Source organism: Drosophila teissieri, chromosome X (genome assembly GCF_016746235.2).
Source record: "Drosophila teissieri strain GT53w chromosome X, Prin_Dtei_1.1, whole genome shotgun sequence".
NCBI classification, from domain to species: domain Eukaryota; kingdom Metazoa; phylum Arthropoda; class Insecta; order Diptera; family Drosophilidae; genus Drosophila; species Drosophila teissieri.
In genome coordinates, this window is record NC_053034.1 from 1,633,121 (window position 1) to 1,654,097 (window position 20,977).

The window sequence follows — 20,977 nt, forward strand, 5'->3', positions numbered from 1 at the left end:
ATAGTGTTAGCATTTGAGTGGGTACGTGCCAATGTGCGGAAGTAATTGGTGTTTTCATTAGGCGGGCGACATTCCATACATCACAGTTGTTTTTCATGTGCTGTTTAGCAACAATATTTGCAGGCAAATGCCGCCTGCCGCCTGCTGCATGCTGCATGCCAAGGATATCTGCTGCTGCGTCTGTGTGTTTGCATTCATACTCGTATATTCATATGTGCATGTGCCTGGGAATGGCAACAGCTTACGTTAAGTGTCTGGCTGCTCTTCCCGGGCGTAATGTGTGGATGTGGATGTGAATGCGGCACATTAATGTAAATATGAGGCAAATGAAATCGGCGGTGCCACTGTGCTCGACCAAGGCTGCCAATTTCACACTCGTGGCTGGGCTACGGGGCTGCGGACATCATTTGAATCGGTCCAGGTCATCTGACCTCAAGTACACGGATGTACATACACGTACATGGATGTACATGTACATGCTTTTTTTGGCTCGCCAAAGGCCTCGAACATTCCACATTGCTGTGGAATCGACAGTCTGGTGGCGTGCCTCATTTCCCTCGAAACAATCTGGGCGCCCAGACACGATGTCCTACGACAACTGTGCTGAATCCTAAAACCCAAGCGGATATGAATTGTGAACGCGGAAAATGAACTGAAATTAAGTGACTTCCGTGGCAGTGTCTCGCCGTCTGGCCACGCGAAAATGTTATTTTAAATGATTTTGGCAGCGCCGGAGAAAAGCAAAAGGGCAATTCGGGGCCGTGTGCTAGGCATCAATCAGCCCAGCGAATAAATGTGCAATTTGCCAATTATTTTTCGGCCCGTTAACATGTGTTGCCCCCCAGTTGTCCCCAGTTGTCCCCAGAATTACTTCCTCTTCCAAATACCCTGCGCACCGAGATACAAATACTTAAATATTATACTTACTCAATACTCGCACCGCTTACGATTGCGACACCGAAATTGTCTGTGTATTCTGCTTCTATCCTGCTTATGACAAATTGAAACTGCAAAGACATCACAAGTTTAAAATCATCACTGTCTAGCGAGTGAGTAGAAGGGAAAATGGATCTCTGCTTGTCTGGGAAGATGGTGGGGCTCGGAAAAGTACAAATAATGCTGGAAAAATAAGCATACAGATGAATATAAATTGAATCTACTTGCTGAGCAAGAAGTAAATCGCATTTATATCTATTTGACAATGAACGAGTTCGCAGCTAGACGAAGGCATCAAATTTAAAGCATAGATTACACTATGCTAATGTGCTCGAAGGAAGTTTTTTAAGATTTCCGCCACGTCTGAGATCTTTTTTGAGAACAAATGGATACTAAGGCCGTTCTCATTATGTGTTCAATGTGTTTAATTGAACACAAGACTCGCTGAAGGCGACTGCTGCTGTCCCGCTGGTTGTTTCATTTATTTACCTCTGGATGGGTGGATGTGTGTGCTTCTGCAGCCTTCGATTTTCCGATACATCGCAGATTGAAAGGAAAAGTTGAAAAATGTTAGTCCATTTCCTTTCGTTCTAGCCTTCATACGGTTTTGTTTCATACGGTGTGTGTACGGTGTGTGTACGGCGGGGAAGATCTTCGTTGGCATGCTTTTATCTGTTTAGCGTGTTTATTTGCACAGGAAACTCATTACGCAAATCTACCCCAAAGCTATACGTAAATCCTTTTTGGGTCTCCAATACTCCAATAACGCTGTGTGCCTTGGCCCCAGCTTGTTTATGTGCTCTAGGAGGGGGGACTTGTGACTTGAGAGGGGGCTTGTGACTGACTGCCCGCATTTTGCATGCTGTATGGTTTTTGTGCGCCTGCAGTGCGATTTTATGGTTTTCGCTTGAGGTTGAGTCCTGCGTTTTCCATTTTCATTTCCATTTCCATTTGACTCTGGCGAGCAATCTCTAAGTTTTTGTTTGATCCCCATGCACTTATGTGTGCGATGAGCGATGAGCAATAAGCGATTGTCCGACATTTATGATTGCCATCTACAAATGCAGGAAGGGCCCACAGTCGTTAGCATTTTGCGGGCCAATTAAACAATGCGACAGCTTATTTATTCTGCGGAGCAAATAAAGAAGAATTTTCAATTTCATTTGCCACCTGCGTTACGGTTGCGACTACTCACTCTTTTTTACGACCAAAGTTTGTGGAACAAAAAGTGATAAGCGTACGATTTCGCAAGTGACAGTAGCGATACTCTCAAACTCGCAAACCGAATGGCCTTTCAAATGAGATTCCATACTCAAATCCCCTGAGCTGTAACTCACGTGTTTTGAGACAATAGAGAAGTATTAAAAGTTTAGTGAGCCTAAATGTTTTCGATCAAAATTCAAAACTCCCCACTAGCCGTTTGAACTCCAAGTGGGAAAGTGTATTCTGTACGAAAAGCGAACGCATCCACAATGGCAAGTGCAATTGTTGTCTTTCTGTATTCTGTAACTTTCGTTTCAAGTGCAAGTCTGAGATACTGAAATGGCAACAACAATGGCCAACTTTGTACAATAAGCCGGTGAAAATTGGCGGGCCTGGCAAAAAGAAAAAAAAAATAAGCATACCCGACACTTTGAGCAGCTTAATCAAAAGCAACCTATTTATTTCTTCAACTGGCAGCTTTCCTTTTTACTGGCTAGACGCCACCAGTAAACTCTCGGGCATTCATAAAGAACTCCATCCTCCAGCCGCAACTCAAACATTTGCATTAACTGAGGCGCAACCTGAGCAGTGGGTATCTGGTAGTCGGTTCGATCCAAGTCGCGACGCAGTCGGGCTCAGCTTTGAACACCACTGGTGGTGCTGCTACTGCTGCTGCTGCTGCTGGGTGTCGGTGTAAACAGTAAATAATAAACAAAATGCAATGGAGCTCGAGCCTGGGTTTCTGGTCGGGTTTCTGCTCCGACTCGGGCTTTTTTCCAGGCAGCTATGATGCCCCTTCCGGGATCTCCGGCAGGTGCCGCTATCGAAAACAAAACGCAACAAGACGAGGCAAAAAATGTCTCACAACTTTTAATTAGTTTTTGCTTAAAAGTGAGGCACGCAGCACGCAGCAGGCAGCAGGCCCGCGTTTATGAAGGAGCAGGGATCCGGCTGGGAGGGGCAGCAAATCCAGGACTGGATTTGGATTGGATCGCAGGCGGGCGGCTTGTAGGCTGTGGCATTACCTCGTTGCGAAATCGGATCCGCAGGCTTTGGGCTTTAGGAGTTGGGCGTTGGGCGTTGGTTGTTGGGCTTTAAGCGCTTGCTGCAAGGCGCAGATACTCGCATATTGCCAGCGGAACTATGTGAACTATGAGATGGGCCAACTGATGTCAGAAATCGGATAATGACCTTACATTCGGTAACTCGTCCTCCGCCAGTTGCGGGAGGACAAAATTAATTGCATTTCGTGTCGGACACCTTAGGGCAACAACAGAGCAACACAAAAGTCTTCGACTTTCTACCGCTGACTCCAACTGAATGCCGAGCGAGCTGCGGACGTGGGGGGCGTTGAAGTGGGGAAATGTTAATTACTTTTAATGCTATGACGGAATGTCAACAGGGGTGCTGACCTCCATTGGGGGTGCACACGAGGGGCGGGCGAAGGGCGGGCCAAGGAGCTGGCCAAAGTTACACAAAATTGCTCAGCATAAGCTGGTTGGATATACACGCTGTATACGCTGTTTCGAACCACTGTGCACGCATTAAAGTTGCAGACGTAGCTCCTCTATACTCGTGCACAGTGTTCAGTGCGTATAGAGACACTTTGCGTCGGTGTCAACTACCTGGCGTTGGCAACTCTGATATCATCTCGTCTCAAGTGGGCGGCGGGGAAGCCGGGAGTTAATTCAAATTGTGAAATTTTGAAATTGTGAAATTGTGAAATCTGCCATCCTTGTTGTTGATGCCTTGCCAGTAGTTGTTGTTGTTGATGCCTGTTTTCCCATCACCATAGTGGCCTTCACGGCGCGGTGCAGTGAAAGTTGTGTTAACGGTTGGTTAATTTTATTGCTCGGCGTGCGAGAAGGCGCTTAAAGTTGTTCCCTGCTGCCGCATCTGCAATTTCATCCAATAAGTGAGGTCCATACTCCACTCAACTCCACTCCACTCCAGCAGCAATTTGGCAAAATACCGGAACTCTATGGTCACTTATCAAATGGTTTAGGCGCACATTGGGAACTTTGTTTGCCACTGAGTGCCCAAATTGAGATGGAAAAACCACAGCAAAGCCCCGGAGAAACTTCTGCCACCTTATCTGCCCATGGGTGGCTATGCAGCTGTGGCTTTGCCAAAATCAAAAGGGTGCTTTGTTTTGAAAGGCTACTTTACTTACTTTGTCACTTCTTAGCAGTCTTAGGCGCCTTACTGTTAAGCGGTTTTCGCATCGCATCAGCTTCCCGAGGTGCAGGGAAAACACAAGCTCCCCGAAAAGTGAAATCACCAAACACCAAATCACCAAGCCAAATATTCCACTCAACAAGCGCCTTCAACAACAGACGTACACATGTCGGTCCTGTTTTCACCCAGATTCAACTTGCCAAACCAACTGCAAACAAGTGTAAACTTTTCACTTTCACTCCTTGTAGGTTTTGATTGAGCACATTGTTGTTTAATCACACCTATGTGCTATGTGCTATGTGCTATGTGCTAATGACCAATTAAATCCGCACCACAAATGTTACTTTCAACCGAACTATGAAATGTTACCCGAAAACACCCCAAACCCAAACCCCAAGTCAATTTGAATCGCATTTGAACATAATGGTGTTCTAACGATGATAGCGGATTCCGATGGCCGCAGGGCGAGAGCAGCTGAAAAGCGATTCCTGCGACTCCGCTTAACCATTTCCCCCCACTTGGCGCCCAAGGCGACTATGTGGGCATGGGCTTGGGCTGTGTGGCAGTGCGGCAGTGTGATGTAAATGAACTGCTGTCACTGGCCCCAAAGTTTATGACAGGTGAGCGCTGGGAACGCGCGATTATGGCAGCCAAATAAATCGCGGGTGTGTGCAGCTCCACTGAGACAACGGAAGAGCAACAGGCCTGCGAGTCAATCAGGCTGTCGAATGTCGGTTGTCGGCTGTCGGTTGTCGGTTGTCGGTTGTCGAAGGCCTTCGCATTATTAAGATTGTTAAAAGCCAAGATATTGATTTATGCAGATAAGCGCTATTATGCCGAAGTGCCAGTGAGCTAACCATCCACCATCTGCCGTCTGCCGTCTACCGCCCGCGTCCGGATTTCGTATTCCGTATTCTGGATTCTGGATTCTGGATTCCGGACTCCCCTTCGCCACCCCCAAAAAGCAGGCAAGAACACCGAAGAAGAACACCCAGTTGCCCACCATCTTCGACCCTGACTCACTGCCTAATGGTGCCTGTTGGTCTTGTTTGTCTTGCGCCCTCCCAATATTTCTGGCTTACATGAAGAGCCGTGCCAGCAGCCAGGCGGGGATGGCATTCCTGTAACGCAACTGGCAACTGCAAACATTCCACAAACAAGTAGGTCTGCGGAGTAGGAATATCAGTATACCAGTATACCAGTGTGTTATGTGGGCTGGCCGACTTCCGCCGCGAGCGGCCTAAAGCATTTAAATTTAAATGATTTCCTCTGTGACAACTATAAGCCTAATTCACTGCGCCACCTTACAGATACTCGTACACTCGTACAGTTGAAAAGGAATGTCGGACGGGATACGCGGATATGCGAAGGCAGTCATGTTTGTTCTATCCATTGGCAAACAAATCCCTCTCGTGAACCTCGACTTTGCGCAGCAAACAAATAAATCGCAGACTTGTATGCATTATTACAAAATTTACAACCCATCCTGATCCAGATGGGCTGGCTAGAGCATCAGCTCTCTGTTCGCTGACTTCGCTGACTTTAAGTATCAACTGCACACGCTGCAGCTTTGTATCTGGTGCCTACTACCTGGCTAGGTGTGACTGTCTTTTTTCGAGCAATCTTGTTTCACTTTTACGCAGTTCCCACTGATCACTGCAGTTACCTTCTTATGCGGATGCTTCTATGTCTTCACTTGATTCCCGAGGAAGAAAGGAAAAAGAACCCATCGCTGTCGCGTCCAAACCCCTCGCTTGGATTCCGTCCGGGCACCCAAATGGCAAATGAATAAATCCATTTAAATTGCAACATCCATGACTTGCGGGCTTGCGGGGCTATTCATCCGGAGTGCGATGCGACTACGACGGTTACGCCGTCGGTTGGAGGCTCTGATGAAGATGGAGGCAAAGGTTAGGGCCATGGCGGAGATGGAGATGGAGGCGATGGCGATGGCGACGACCAAGGCGAAGGCGATGGCGATGGCGAAGACGAAGACGGCGCGAACTTCCAGCCTGGGAGAGGTCGGGTTCGGGCTGGGCCAGTGGAAAACGCAATGAAAACGAATTTCGTATACATTTTCTTCAATTTTTTTCCACGACGTGGATACCGGGAAGCCGGGATGCTGGGATGCTGGGATACCGGGATGCTGGGATGCCGGTCTGTAGCCACAGCCACAGTCGAGCCCCCATTCCCTCCGCATCAGCAATCTCATCTCCTTCTTCAGGGCGACGCAACAGCTAACAAGCGCAAAGTTAAAAGGACAGTCTAAAGCAGTACATGTTTGTATATATATACGAACAGTGGGTATATATGTATGTAGGTATGCAGCTTACATATAAATGTAGGTACATATAATACGTATTTATCCTTGTGCCACGGCCGAGAAGCCAGGGGACCAGAAAGCGAGTCGGAAAAAATCAGCCATGGCCAAAAAGAATGCTAAATCATGGATGAAGTGGATTCCGGGCACAGCTTGCCAGCCCGCGCCCGCTGTATAATTGCATCGGAGAAGGAATGGGGATGGCTAACAGCATGGGGTCAGCGTCTGGACAGGTCCAGGTCCAGGCCCAGGCCCAGGAGCGGCACCAGGACGAGGGCCATGGGCAGGACCGGGCACCAAGACCACAGTCAAGTCCAGCTCCAGCTCCGGCTCCGGCTCCACGTCCAGGTCAGGTACAAGTACTAGCAGCGGGCCAAAAGCACAGCGTCACATGGTGCGAATGATCGTTGCCATATTGTGCAAATGGCTGCCTGGCTGGAATGGCTGCCTGTCCAGGACCGTTGTCGTCGTACCCCCCGTGGGTGTGGGTGTGTGTTTGTGTGTGTGTGTGTGGGCGTTGGAGTCAAAGTGGGCGGGTGCAGTGGGCCTGTCGGTGTGTTGGTATGTATCTGTGTGCCGCGGCGCTAAAAGGAAATTGTGATTGCTGCACAAAATGCTTTTAGAATGGTTGCCAATCGATTTTGGCACGGATTGGCAACAGCAGCCGGACCCACAGTAGAGCCAGAAACAGCAGCAGAAGCAGGAGCAGGAGCGGGAGCACTAGCTGGAGCAGTAACAGTAGCAACAGCAGGAACTGAAGGCCTGCCACAGGATGGAGTCCATGGGGTCCATGGCGTCCATGGGGTCAGGCGTACGTACGATAAGCGGCTGACGTCGCATTCATGGAATGTGCGATTTAAAATTGATTGTGAAACATTTGCACAGAATTGTGCTCTGCTCTTTGTCTGACTTCGACGGCAATGCAAAACAAGAGGAGTGCTACGAGCCAGTGCGGGTATAAAGCCAACACTAATACCAACACCAATACCAACACCAATACCAACACCAATACCAAAACAAACGCCAACAGGAGCGCTGCAAAGGCAACAAAAATGAAACCCAAATTGTGCGGCTTTCCCGACACACAAAATACAAAATGCTATCACACGAAGAGCTGGGCAGGATGGGCATGGGCACGGGCATGGGCCATCGCCAGATGACGGAGTCACAAGGCAACAACATGTTGTCGTTGGCATGAATTGGCCCAACAAATTATGTGCAACATTTGCAGCTTGTGCCACTTCGCGGTCGTGTGGCCAGCGGAAAATGGCTTTCCATTGCAACTACTCGCACACTGATCGTCTGCCGGTGTGATGACCCAAACGACCACGTCCCCCAGCAGATTCAGCTGGGGAGCTGGGGATGGTGCAGTGCGTCCCAGTCCCAGTCCAGATTGCAGTCGGCTGCAAATGGCCGGTGTGCTCATAAGTGCTCCGATTTAATAGCTCGGCGGGATCTGTCCGCTTAACAATTGTGGCACTTCCCGCACTCGCGCCCCTTCTCGCAAAAGCACAGGAGTGCCGAAGGCTGTTATTCTTTCCCAAAGGTTTTCAAATTATTATTGCAATTTATGAGCTCAGCTGCGGACGGCACCGAATGGCAGGACACCCAGCAAACTCCTTTGCCTCACATCACACGGTGTGGAGTGATGGAGTGGAGCTGAAGGCCTTTAACGGCCAGTCGGGCCACTGAATTAAGTCACGTGCTGACATTTAAGTCCGAACGTGCAAAACGAAACGTTTTCATTTTTTACACGACCGACCGCCACCGATTAAGAGCTGTCTCACTTGTGCAGCCAATCTGTGGACACCCGGACCCCTCGTCCGTCCACGGATATACCTACTGGTTCGAGTGGATGTGTCGCGGCAACTTAAGTGTATCATTTGCTTGGCCAGCAGCAAGCGGCAATTGATGGGGTTTCACTGAAGCCGCGAAAGTGGTGCGAAATGAAGTTACTCGGCTCCTTGGGTCCACCTTCTGTATTCAAGTTGTGCGAGGAGGATCGAGAACAAGGATCGCCTTCACCTTCCTAACTGTGGCTGTATCTGTATCTAAATCTGCAGCTGAATCTGCAGCTGTATCTGTATCTGAATCTGCAGCTGTATCTGTATCTGCGGAAGTGGAAATAGCAGGATACAACAATGTATGGCACCGAACTTGAAGAGCTTAAATTGGCGACGAAAGGGCAGACAAAGCGGAAAAGGATCCCGAGTAAGGACGACTGTGTTTTGGCTCGGCTCGGCTCCGACCAGACCACGGTCCATAAAGTTATTGAAAGCTCGGCGCTTCCTCCGCCGGCTGGCGGGTGGCTGGCTGCATCTACATATATGTACATCTACATATACAAATGGCGTGGCATAACTAGCGGGGCTGCAGATAAAAATAACAATTGAAATAAATGAGCAGGGTCGGGCGGGTTGGGATGGGACGAGATTCGGATGGGATTCGGACGAGATTCGGACGGGATTGGGACGGGATTTAATGCGCGCCCTAGGAAAAAAGCAGCCAAACAAACGGCAAGTGCGAATGACGGGGAGGGTCTGGCCTTCATTTTATTTGCATACTTTTAGGAGTCCGGCCTTCGGATTAAAGACAATTTGTGGCCAAATTGTGTTTGACTTTTCTTGGCTTTCAGGACTTTTGCGGCGGGGAGAAGTGGGGAGGAGTGTTAGTTGGGTTCGCTTTCTCACTGCTGATTACGGGGCTCTGCAGTGCCGCTGGTCGCTCATGTCTTTCATCTGCGGCACATACTGAAGCTTCTACCAATTCCTCAAATCGTTCAGATTTCACAGTGGATTTGTGGGGTATATATGTATGTATGTATGTACATGCCACTGAAAGGGCTGACGCAGATTGGAGATGAGAAGGCTGGCGAAGGCACAACTGACGAGTTCATTGTATCGCCTGACCAGCCGCCGGAGCATTTCTTTAAAAACATCTCTCATATTTTCCCTAATTAATCTTCTTTTCCTTTTGCAGCCGATGATGGCTGGAGTGGTTTTTCCGCGGAGGTTTCGTGCAAACTTTCGCCAAAGTGCCGAAGCAAACGCGTTGAAGTTGAAACAGGGTAATGAGCGGCGGGGCGAGATGCGAAGTAAATTAGCTAAAATTTTTACTTAGTCGGCAAGAAGCGGCGCGCGGATGGAGAGATGGATGTCTGGATTTGCGACGTGCATAAGGCGGATAAGCGTGGCGCTAAAAAGGGCAGCAAAAGTGAAGGCTCGTCCGTCCTTCCGTCCGTCCGTCCGTCCTCAGACGTCCATCGTCCGGACGGGCAATCTGCCTGGACTGGACTGGACTGAACTAAACTGAACTGAACGGGACTGGTCGGGAGGGGGTAGGGATCCAACCTACAGACCCTATCCCAATCCGGTATTTACGAACGCGGGCGCGTCATCAGGTGAAGTGCTAAAGTTTCTGGCGGACGTTTGGCGAGGATTCCCAAAGTGGATATGGAGTGCGAGGGAATGGGCAATTCCAGGGAATTCCAGAGCGAAACGGGCTGTAGTAATGAAGATAACATTTCCTGTTGTCAGCATTTGCAAAGTTGGACAAAGCCAGCTCGCAGCCCCCCACATCCGCATCCTCCCACCCTCGCACCCTCGCACTCCTCGCTTCAAAGTTTATGAAGCTGGGAAGTGGCAAAGTGAAACGGACGGACTGTTACAGTTTTTCGATTGCTCAAAAAGGAGCGAAAGTTCCACGCACTAAATTAGCTTCATTTTTGGGGGGGCTCTACTGCAGTCATAAACACCTAATAAGTGCTAAAAGCTTGTGTGTTTTCCACAAAGGTGGCTTTCAACGGCTTATATATCATCATTAAGCCCAGGTTCGCACAATTAACTACCAACTATTTCAGCTCTGATTGGCCGCGGTGCAATTGGGCGCTTTTGCGGGGAAGTCGCGAGGTCGCAAAGTCGCAAAGTTGGGCCAAAACAATTTGCAGCCGTAAATTGTTAACGCCAACTCAACGTGCATATCTGTGTGGCAAGCGGGTGCCGAGTAAATTATTTATCACGATGGACAGTCGGCACAACTGCTCTGGGTCTTGGGCTTGGTCCTGGTCCGAGTCCTGCTCCTGCTCATGCTACTGCTCCTGGACCACCACTCCACTCTGGAGCTAGTCGGAATCCGACGCTTGTCTCTGGTCTTTGTTCTGACTTTATGTAGTTTTGCCGCAGTTTTGTCCGATGGTTCCCTGGAATTGGCTTTTCATTTGCGCCCCATCTCTGCCCGCGTTGAATAGATGCGACTTCGTTGGCCGTGGCCAGTGGCCTGTTGCTTGGTTGGTTCTTCAGCTTTGGGTGGCTCCTTCGCAGGAGTATGGAATGCTGTGGCTGCTTAAAGCCAAGTCATTTACACTGCAATTAATCATGATTACGCGAGTGTGCGCTCACTCGACCCACGGACGACCACTTCCACTTCCACTCCCACTTCCGCCCAGCGCGCAGTTAACGGGATGCCAAGTTCTCAGATGAGCATACACCAGCTCAAATACACAATCCATAGTCCAGTCCTGCGTTTGGTTTGGTTTCGTTTCGTCTGGTTTGGTTTTCCTTCTCCACTGCTGCAGGACTTGTGCTTCAGCTTTTTTGCCGCTTTAGTCGCAGACTTTTTCTGGACCCTTTGATTCACTTAGCCGCTCTTCCATTTCACTGTTTTAATAGCGTTGGCTGCGTTTATAGTCGCTGTAAGTGATGTCGGTCGGCGCTGGGTATTTACCTAAATGTAATTCTACAACACAACGCTCAGCTTTAGTTAAGCTTTCAGGATAATAGCATTTCATCTTGGAATTACATACTACACTGTAATAGTTCATTTTCCAAAAGTGATTAGGCTGCTAGCAAGGCGACCCAATACGTCACGGAGATCGTTTTCGGTACGTCGTTCGAAGGACTCCTGCCTGGGTGACGGACTCCGAAGCCCTGGCGGCGAGGCCCAAGGAATCAGGCACGTGAGAACATGGCACATAGCCTGCCTATGTGCCTGCCATGTATGTCCTTACGGGAGGACACTTGAAGCCTTGCAGCTCCTGTTCCCCCGCAAGTGCGTGTTGTCCCAGGAGAGGGCCTAATTAGATTACATGCAAATTAAATGCAGCACGTATGTGTGCGTGCCACTACTGTACATGCTCGATTGGTGCTGCGTTTGCTGACGAGCGAGCGTTTGGGCTTATGTACATGGTAATGGCCGATTTTTGGCCATGTTAAGTGTTTATTTACCTGCCCATCCGATGGAACTTTGCTGGCTGCAACGCAGCGGCGTTGAGAATCGAACACACTGCACACAAAAAAGCACAACAACAAAATTTGAACAAAACAATTTCCAATACTGCTGCCTGGCTGCTGGGCTGCTCGACTGCTGGACTGCCAGTTGTGTAAGCCCATGGTGCGCCTACAACTTGTTGTACGTTATGTGTGGCACGGTGTGCGCCATGTGATGTGTGCCCGGTTCCGTGGAAGCACACTAAACTGCCTTGGGACGCGGCAGTTGCACGACTGAACCTGAACCTTGGCACATTGCAACGTAGACACGTAGACACGCAGACTCGTCGCCCGAGTCGCGCGATTGCGATTCTCGTTGCCCATTTCGGATGCTATATATTGGCGGACGAGCATCTCTGTCCGCACCGCCCAGCCTCTCCTCGTCTGCGGCTCCTCCTGCTCCTGCTTCTGCTCCTGGTGCTGGTCGTGGTCCTGGCCATCCGATGGGCCTGCAAGTCGCGCAACAGGCAGCAGCATCCGCCACCCGCACCAACGATGGCTGGCTGGGTGGGATGCCATGATTCGCATGCATGGGGGGTTTTCTGGTGAGCTGGTGTCTGTGCTGCAGCACACACTTGTGTGAATAAAAACAAAAGCTTGAATGAAAAGTTGCGGAAAAATACGAAGACAGCAACAGTAAACACGAAACGACACACCCAAGGAGCGCCAGACCGGGAGAGAAGGATATGAAGGATACGAAAATTCGTAGACAGTGCCAGTGCCCGTGTCCGTGCTGCAAATGTGTATTATCCAAGCAGTCGAGCAATTAACGCACGGAGTACGCGGCTCCGCTGCTCCGCTGCTAGGCATAAATCAGAGCTGGCGCGGCTTAAAGCGTTCCTGGCTCAGGTGCACGATGGTGCACCATGCCACCCACCATCGGCCATGAGGTAACAGGCACCAGGCAGCAGGCACCATCAGCATCCATGCCTGCAGTCTACAGCTTGCAGTCTGCGGTGGCGCACACCTACCGCAGGATGCAGGTGGTGTGGTCAGTGTCAGCCTGTTGCTGCGCGTTATCAAATGCAGCAGTTGTATGCAACAGGCAGGAGGCCCACCGACCACCAATACACACGCATCTCACGCTCTGCCACTGCAAGCCGCACCCACACAGCGACCCTGACTTCGGCGTCCTGCTGCTGCATACAGACACGCAGGACGCAGGACTCGCCCGCTGCCGCAACAGGCAGGATTTCTCAGGGCCTGGCGACAGAATCAGAACTATGCTGAAGGTGCAGCGCACTAATGCAAATTAACAGACGGATGCATCCGCAAGTGCACACATATCCGCGAAGGAGGCGAGGCGAGGCGAGGATTCTTCGTGTGCCCTGCTTGGATAAGCTGCACCTGCTCGCCCCCACACAACAGCACAACAGCCACAGGGATAATCCCTGCCTGCGTTTGTACTTTGCAGGGTCGAGGGCCTAGATTTCTCGGCCACCTCGCTCTGGACACCTTCTTGCATCCTGGGGAGCCTGGGGAGCTTGGCCTGCGCTCGCCACACTCAGCTATGCTCGGAAGATTGCCGCCTCCGGGCGCTCCATCCGCAACCGAAGGGAGTCGGCATCGGAATCGGAGACGGAGCCAGAGTCTGGCAGAGCTTACACAACTTTAACCAGCGGAGCATAGCACTGTGACAAACTGATTATTGCGTCCAAGCCCGTTGGCAGTTATGCAGCCAGGCAGCCAAGCAGCCGGGCGGAGTTGCCTGTTGCAGCCTGTTGCTGCAGCCCCTGTTGCTATCCGGCTCACAACTACCAGTGCATCTGCTCACCTCCACACTCGCAGGTCCACGCACACTTGCATTCTTCTAAGCTCTCAACTGTTGCTCGCTCTCTAGCAACAGGTACTCCACTCGGCACTCGGCACCTACGGCATCTACACGGGAACCGTCACGGTCATGCGCAGAGAGTCCACCGAGGCGGCTTCTCCTCCGGATACTCGGGGCATGGGTGTCCACGAAGTGTCCTCTTCTCCTCGCACCTATCAGGATCCTCCTGTAATCCGGGGTGGGAGTGGGTGTGGGTTCCAGCCAGGCCGGGCGTTGCGCCACTATCCTGGACCAGCTCCAGCACCAGCTCCAGCTCGAGCTCCAGCTCCTCGTTCATTTCACTCATGAAGGCACTTGACGCGGGCGATGAGACTACTATTACCGTAGTTTTATGATGTGCGGCCGTGCAAATGAATGCCGTCCCCTGTTTGTGCACATTCGAGCCACCAGGGATGACAGATTTAAATGCCGAGATTGTCGTCGACCAAAGTCATTATTAGGCCAAGCATAACCCGCTTAATTTTATCGCCTGCATTTAGGTAACCCTTCTTTGCGACCAACCTCGAAACTCCGCTTCCGCGCCAATTAGGGCTTAAGATGCTAATATAATAAATGATTTCTCTGCATTTCATCACAATAATCCTGGTGATCCTTGGCTGAGGTAGGAAACTGCCACGTCACTATGTGCGATTTTTGTGGGCAAGTTATGATGAAAACTACCTTATTTTTGCATGGTCCTAAATTATGCCCAAAATAGTCAATTTTTTAGTCACAACCTATGAAGTTGTAGTCTAAATATGGAATGTCATATATCGTTGAACTCGCAATAAAATTTCCAATCGAATGGCGTCCCAGGCTTGAAATGTTCAATTTTGGCCATTTTTCGCAAAAAAAAGATGATGGTACCCCTTACAAAAAATGCGAAATTTAGAAAAAAATTTTTTTTTGGAAATCTTAAAAAAAAGTTTTAGGGGTTTTTAATTGGGATCATTAGCTGTACAAAAAAGTCATTTTTATGACTGTGTGGCGATTTTTAAGAAAGTTATGAGAAAAACCCCTCCGAAAAATATCCATTTTTGCCTTATCCTCATTTTTTGCCCAAAAATAATTGGTTTTTTGTTTACAGAAATTTAAGGAAGCGTTTAAATATGGATTATCATATATCGTTGAACTCGCAATAAAATTTCCAATCGAATGGTTCCAGGCTTGAAATGTTCAATTTTGGCCATTTTTCGCAAAAAATGATGATGGTACCCCTTACAAAAAATTGAAATTTTGAGAAAAATTTTTTTTTTCAAAATCAGCTGGAAATTAATAGGGATCATTACTTGGGATCGTTAGCGGTAGAAAACAGTCATTTTGGTGGCTGTGTGAGATTTTTTGGAGAAGTTATGATTAAGTTGCTCTCTTTTGGTCGAGTTATAATGAAGATCTTTCGAAATATGGGCACTCTCACCAGGTATCTCTCGGGTTGGGAATCATAAGAGGATTAAGGTATGAAAACAATCTTTAGGGGTGGCAGGGATCCGTAAAAGAAGGGGCAGTAAGTAGGGTGGCTTTCTCTGGCTTTGGCTGTGTGCTACTTATTTGCGAGGAGGACTCGGCGCACAGTAAAACTTTATTGAATTGCTGGCATTACTGCTCTTATTGTTCTTGTTGATGTTGATGCTGATGTTTCTGCTGTTCCTGCTGTTGTCACCGAGCGGAAGTGCATCCGGTTACATGCAAACAAAATGAAACCAACACCTACGCACAATCCCCTCCAACAATGGGCAAACGTATTGCTACAAAACCCGCCTGAGCCAATCAGTTGCTTGGGCTTGGGCTTGAGCTTGGCACCCAGCAACCAGCAACCAGTAACCAGCACCCAGCACCCAACTCCTAGCTCCTTGTTTTTCGAAACGAAACCGGCAGAAACCGCAGCCCCAACCATCCCACCATGCTGGCCCCACTTTGGATCCTGTCGGAGCGCCAAAGCTGTCGCCTGGCGGCTGTTGCAACTGGAACACTCCAACAAGTGAGCGGGCACAGACAAACTCGATGCGTTTGACAAAAGTTGCATAAATTAACGTTAAAAGCAAACGTTGTCCTGTTGAAGTTTCTGCCTCTTTTACTTTGTTAGCAGGCTCGGCCAGTTGCCGCCCCTCCTGTCCAGCGACATGCAATAAAGTCATCAAATGTTGCCACTGATGTAGCCAGCCAGCCGTCCCGCCTGTCCTCCCTGTACTCCCTGGCACAGAGTGCCTCCTGTCCTGTCCTGTCCTGGCCTGTCCTGTCCCGCGGATCCCTGGATGGAGTGGGATCCTCACTGGGAGGATGCCTTTGGCAGAAGCGCTTTGGCTTGCGCCCACCGCACATCATTGCGTTAGCATACACATTTTTTTTTTTTGACATTACACGTTTTCCCCATTGTGATGATGCTGAAAAATGAATTTACAACATAATTTGATTTGGAATGGACATGCAGCATTAAAATTGCGGTTGCATTCGAGGCTCGGCAGCAGCGGCAACGGCAACGGCCTATAAATTCGCGTTTTGGAACGCCCTTAGGATGGTGTCTAAATGGCATTCATTCAGAAAGAACATGCATTGCATTATAGACACCAAAACAAAAAAGAAACAAAGAACCTACAAGTAATAGGTTTACTTTCGTGTGGTTCGAGCAGAGCAAGAAATAGAGTTATAAAGTCCAAAAGCAATCGAGGAGCATTTGAAATGGCCCATCCTGGCCTTAAAGTACAATAGGTTTTGGGCAAACACAACAAACCCGTTCTAGATAACTAAAGAGCTCACGTGCGAGCACCGCTCCATACTCGTATCCGTATACGTATCCTGCTGAGTCCGTTCCGTCCGTTGGAGGAAACAGGGCGGGTTTGGGGATGGTCGTGGCCAACGGATAAAGGGTTGGGTTCAGTAAGCTCTGGCAAAAAACGAGGCGCTCAAATCTAAATACAGAAATTAATGAATTATGAGTAAAGGGATTTGTTTCACTCCTGTGAATCTGAGCGACACCGACACCTTTCGGACGGACACAAACCCATGCCATCGCCATCGGCATCGGCAACCCAACGACAACGACAACAGGACGAACAGGACGAGCAGGACCAGCCTGCTGTGTCCGTGTGCCCACTTAAGTGGAAGACGACATAAATAGTAAGCATACCTGAGCGTGTGGAGATTTTAATCGCTTTGATCTTTATATTCCCATTCGGTAATTAATTAAACGAAAGGTTCCCCGTATCCATGCACTAATATGCACTTAAATTTCGTACACACTCTGCCTGCCGCCCATCCGAAAAGGGTTCCCAGTCCTCGCCACTGGAGGCGGTCAGCTATTTTCCGATTAATTAGTTTCGACCGCGCCGCAAAAGGGTCGGTCGGACTCCCCGAAAGTGCTCTATGCAAATGCAAATAGTGTCCACTGCCCTGAAACCGGATGTGAGCCATAGGGATCGACCGTTGCGGGCTGCAGGCAGCTTTAAAACCACCGCTGAAGACTCCCCGCCGATAGCCATTAACCGATTTTGTAGTCTAATGACAATATATTGAATACAGCTTGTGGCGGCGATGGCGGTGGCGATGGCAGTGGCGGTGGCACATGCCACTGCACGTGTCCTGTCCACTCGGCAGGCATGTGTGTATGAGCCGCTCGAGAGCTGGACTTGCAGATCGGGCCATATATCGAGGTTCTGTGGGCCGACACTGCTAATTTATTATTGGCACCATTATCGTTTGCGGCGCTGGCTGATTGAAAGGCTACGTCAGCGCCAGCGGACAAGGACAATGGGCAACGGCCAATGGGCAATGGGCAGTGGGCAATGGGCAACGAACGACACGTATGCTATCATCGCATCTGGTGTGTTGTTTAATTAAATTTCTGAAATTAAAATGTTTTGTTTATATAAATTGAAAAATTCAGACACCCACACATGCCGCACAAGAATGACCAAAGGCACAACAAAAAAATAAGAGCCAGGACTCGCACGCCTCATCGCCACATCGATGCCTGGATACTCTGCATCCTGCGCATCCCCAGCCGCTTGCAATGCCTACTCATGTATGCAGCGCGTTAGATGTTGTTCGCCAGGCGGCAGAATGGCCAAATGCCCGAATGACCAAAGAGCCGTGCTGGTCACCCTTGCAGGACTAACTGGAATAAATAGCAAATGCGGGGAAGCCACAGGAACCGCAACGGTTGTAGGGCCATTGAAACGATGTTTGAGCGTATGCTGCCGCATGTTCTTGAGTCCAAGATGCCCCACAGGAGATGCCATTCAGAGCACAGCCTTGCAAGTGCTTCGATGACATCCAAGTGCGGCGAATCGTCGGAAGAGTATTTCCCGCCGAATGCCAGTTAAATGTTCGAAGGGATGTGCCTGCGAATGGGAATGGAGATGGGGATGGGGATGGACAGGTGGCCGCCATTGACACTATTGTTCGGCGCTCAAATCGCTGCTGATGGGACACATTCGACATTCAACCTAAAGCCCCAAACCCCACGTCCCACACCACACACCGTTCGTGCCATGAGCGTTTTTTCAATTGGGCCGCCTACAAGTCAGTCATCCAGCGTTTGAGCCGCATTTATTCATATACTCGTACTCGCACTCGTGCGAGCCGCCACGGATACACTCACAGCCTTCACAAATTCCGCACCGTGCTGTGCTGTGCTGTGCTGGTGTCTCAATGCGTTTGCCGTATCTGGTGTGGCCGTGTGTTTGCACAAGCACTGTCGCTGGCTTTTCAATTTGATTCATTTCATTTCAATTCTGTTTTCCCTGCATTGTTCGAATGCGAATCGAGGAGCCTCGCCTCGATCCAACTGAACTCGCCGCCGCCGAGTCCTTTTCCCACCGTTTAGTGGGGTAAGCCTGAAGCCGAGAGCTAGAAATTGCAAAATCGAGAGTTTGGTCTTGGTCTTGGAAAGCCAGCTGGACTGCATTTGAATAACCATAATTTAAGCAGACAATTCCGCTTTCTATGCTTGTAGAAGTCATCAGGAAGTCGCTGCTGAATGCCTGATTTGCACTAATTAGAATTTCTGCGCAAGGAAACTAACTTGCAGTAGACTTAATGTAGGGCATTTCTGAAGGGCTGGCTGGCTTTCGATCTGATTACCACGCCAAAACACAGAAATGGCTGGCAGGCTGGCAGCGACTGACCCTGTGTGACCATAAAGCGGATTTATGGCACTGTAAATCAAGAGCTATATTGTCATATTCTAGTACGAGTATTTGCTAGCCGCCACTGGCTGCGTGCCGCTTTTTGCAGACCGCAGAGGTCGGCTTGAAGAACTGAAGAACTGAAGGACTGCAGAACCTTTGCCAAAATTCCAGATAATGTCTGGTCTGGTTCGGACCTTAAATCATTGGGTCACATCTTCCTGTGTGCACCTTCGACTGAAGTGCAGGACCCTGCAGGACTTGAAAGGTCTGGAAAGCGGAGAAGTGGAGCAGCGTAGGAGGAGCTGGCTCAGGTATTTGGTTGCATATGGGTGCCAGCGGTTGGGTTCGGTGACGTGTGCTAATGCAAAGGGCAATTGATAGGTGGGGGGTGTGGGGAAACCGTTTTTCATAATTGACACGTCTCAAAGGATTTTGACAAACAGCAGTGGGGAGAGCCGAGCCACGGCTCCTGCTCGGTTATCGGCTATCTGGCTATCTGTGTGGCTCATTTGACACTCGAATGAGTCAAGGTATACTCGTGGCACGGCGAGTGGGTCCAATGGGTGAGCAAGTCCTCATGCATAAAACGGGGTAACAACAACCGCAGAAGCATGAACAAATTAATTTTCGATACCTGATTAAGCACAACTCATTTGTTCATTTGATCGGTGGGTCCTTCCTTCGGCCCTCAGATCCTGGTCGATTTGGGGCCGCCAGCACAGGCTTCAAATGCTTCAAAATGAAGCGAATCGAAAGCGGCAGGCAAATAAACGGAACCATTCTTTTATTAGCAACTTGGCTAAGCCAAAACGCAAACTGTTTGATGACAGACGGAGCGACAGTTGCCAAACAACTGAGGGTCTCGAGCAGAAACTAAACAAATAGCTAACCCCAGAAAGGATTCTGCAGAAAGACGAGGCCGATTGTCAGTTAATCCACGCTAATCAACCCTTGTCAGTCAATCATAGTTGAATTATCCACTCTCGAGGAGCATCTTGTCCCATTTCACGACCAAGAAAGTACAACCGGAATTAATTAATTCCGCGAATAGCTGTCAAAGCTCCATTGGTACGACACTAGGCACTAGGCACAACGAGGTCTTGAAGTCAGCAAAGAAATCACAAAAAGGAGCTAGCTGGTCTTGGCCATCGAAAGTCAATAGGGCTACCAATGTACAGCCAATGGCTATGACGATGATGCGGTATGCTGAGCTGCCGAACTGATGACGTCTGTGATGAGGATGAAACCGTGTTCAATTGCCGGGAAACTCTTTGGTTTCCGACTCACTGCTGTCCAAACATGCGAGCGGATGAGGAGCACATATGTGGCCCGATTGGGTGATTGGGTGTGTAACCGGAGTGATGTGATGGTGGACAAACTCGTAGACGTCAGGCCGTGCCAAAGTTTAGCAACTGAAATCGCTTTTGAATCGGCAACGAGAGCAGCACGTTGGGAGACCTATACACTTCCTATGCCAATCAAGAAGACCGCTGGACGAAGGTTGCACTGGCTCCAATGGACCAATGGACCAAGGGACCACTGAACAACTGGACAGCCGCAAAGCGCCTTCGCCTGTCGGACATCGTACATTGCCTCAAATTTCCGTTCTTTTAAATCCATTTCGATGGATATAGGTCCACCACGTCCACCATGTCCACACGCACATGGATACCCACCCACATGGATAGCCAGCCGTTCATCCGAGGGTGGCTGTGATTCAGAGCCCTTTCATTCCAATTCTGCATGCAGATAAGCTCTTCGCACACACCCGTTAATTCCGTTAAACAAATGTCACTCGCCAAACAAGTCCGGCTGCCATCAAACGCCCGTCAATCACCGCAGACAATGCAATCCCGTCCAAGCAACCAACCGTCCAGGACATGAGGACGTGGCCCAATGGGCGAGGCTTTCTTAAAACTCAATTATTGGCCACAAAAAGAACGCTCCAAGGCGGAATGCGATATGAACGATCGACTGGCTGAAATGTCTGTATAATATTCGGCTTAATTTTTAACTAACTTTGGCAAGGCATTGGAACTAGTCTTCCGTCTTTTAATCAATTTGAAACGAACTCTGCCACTTTGTCGTTAAAACTGCTGTCATATGTGTATTACTAATCTACCTACATACAAAAATATAT

General features: G+C 49.4%; 1 protein-coding gene across 1 annotated transcript in view; it reads left to right on the forward strand.

The window, feature by feature from the left end:
• LOC122623415 overlaps nt 1–20,977 on the forward strand; it is a 65,280-nt gene that overhangs the window by 9,953 nt on the left and 34,350 nt on the right. The gene's annotated exons all lie outside the window — the stretch shown is intronic.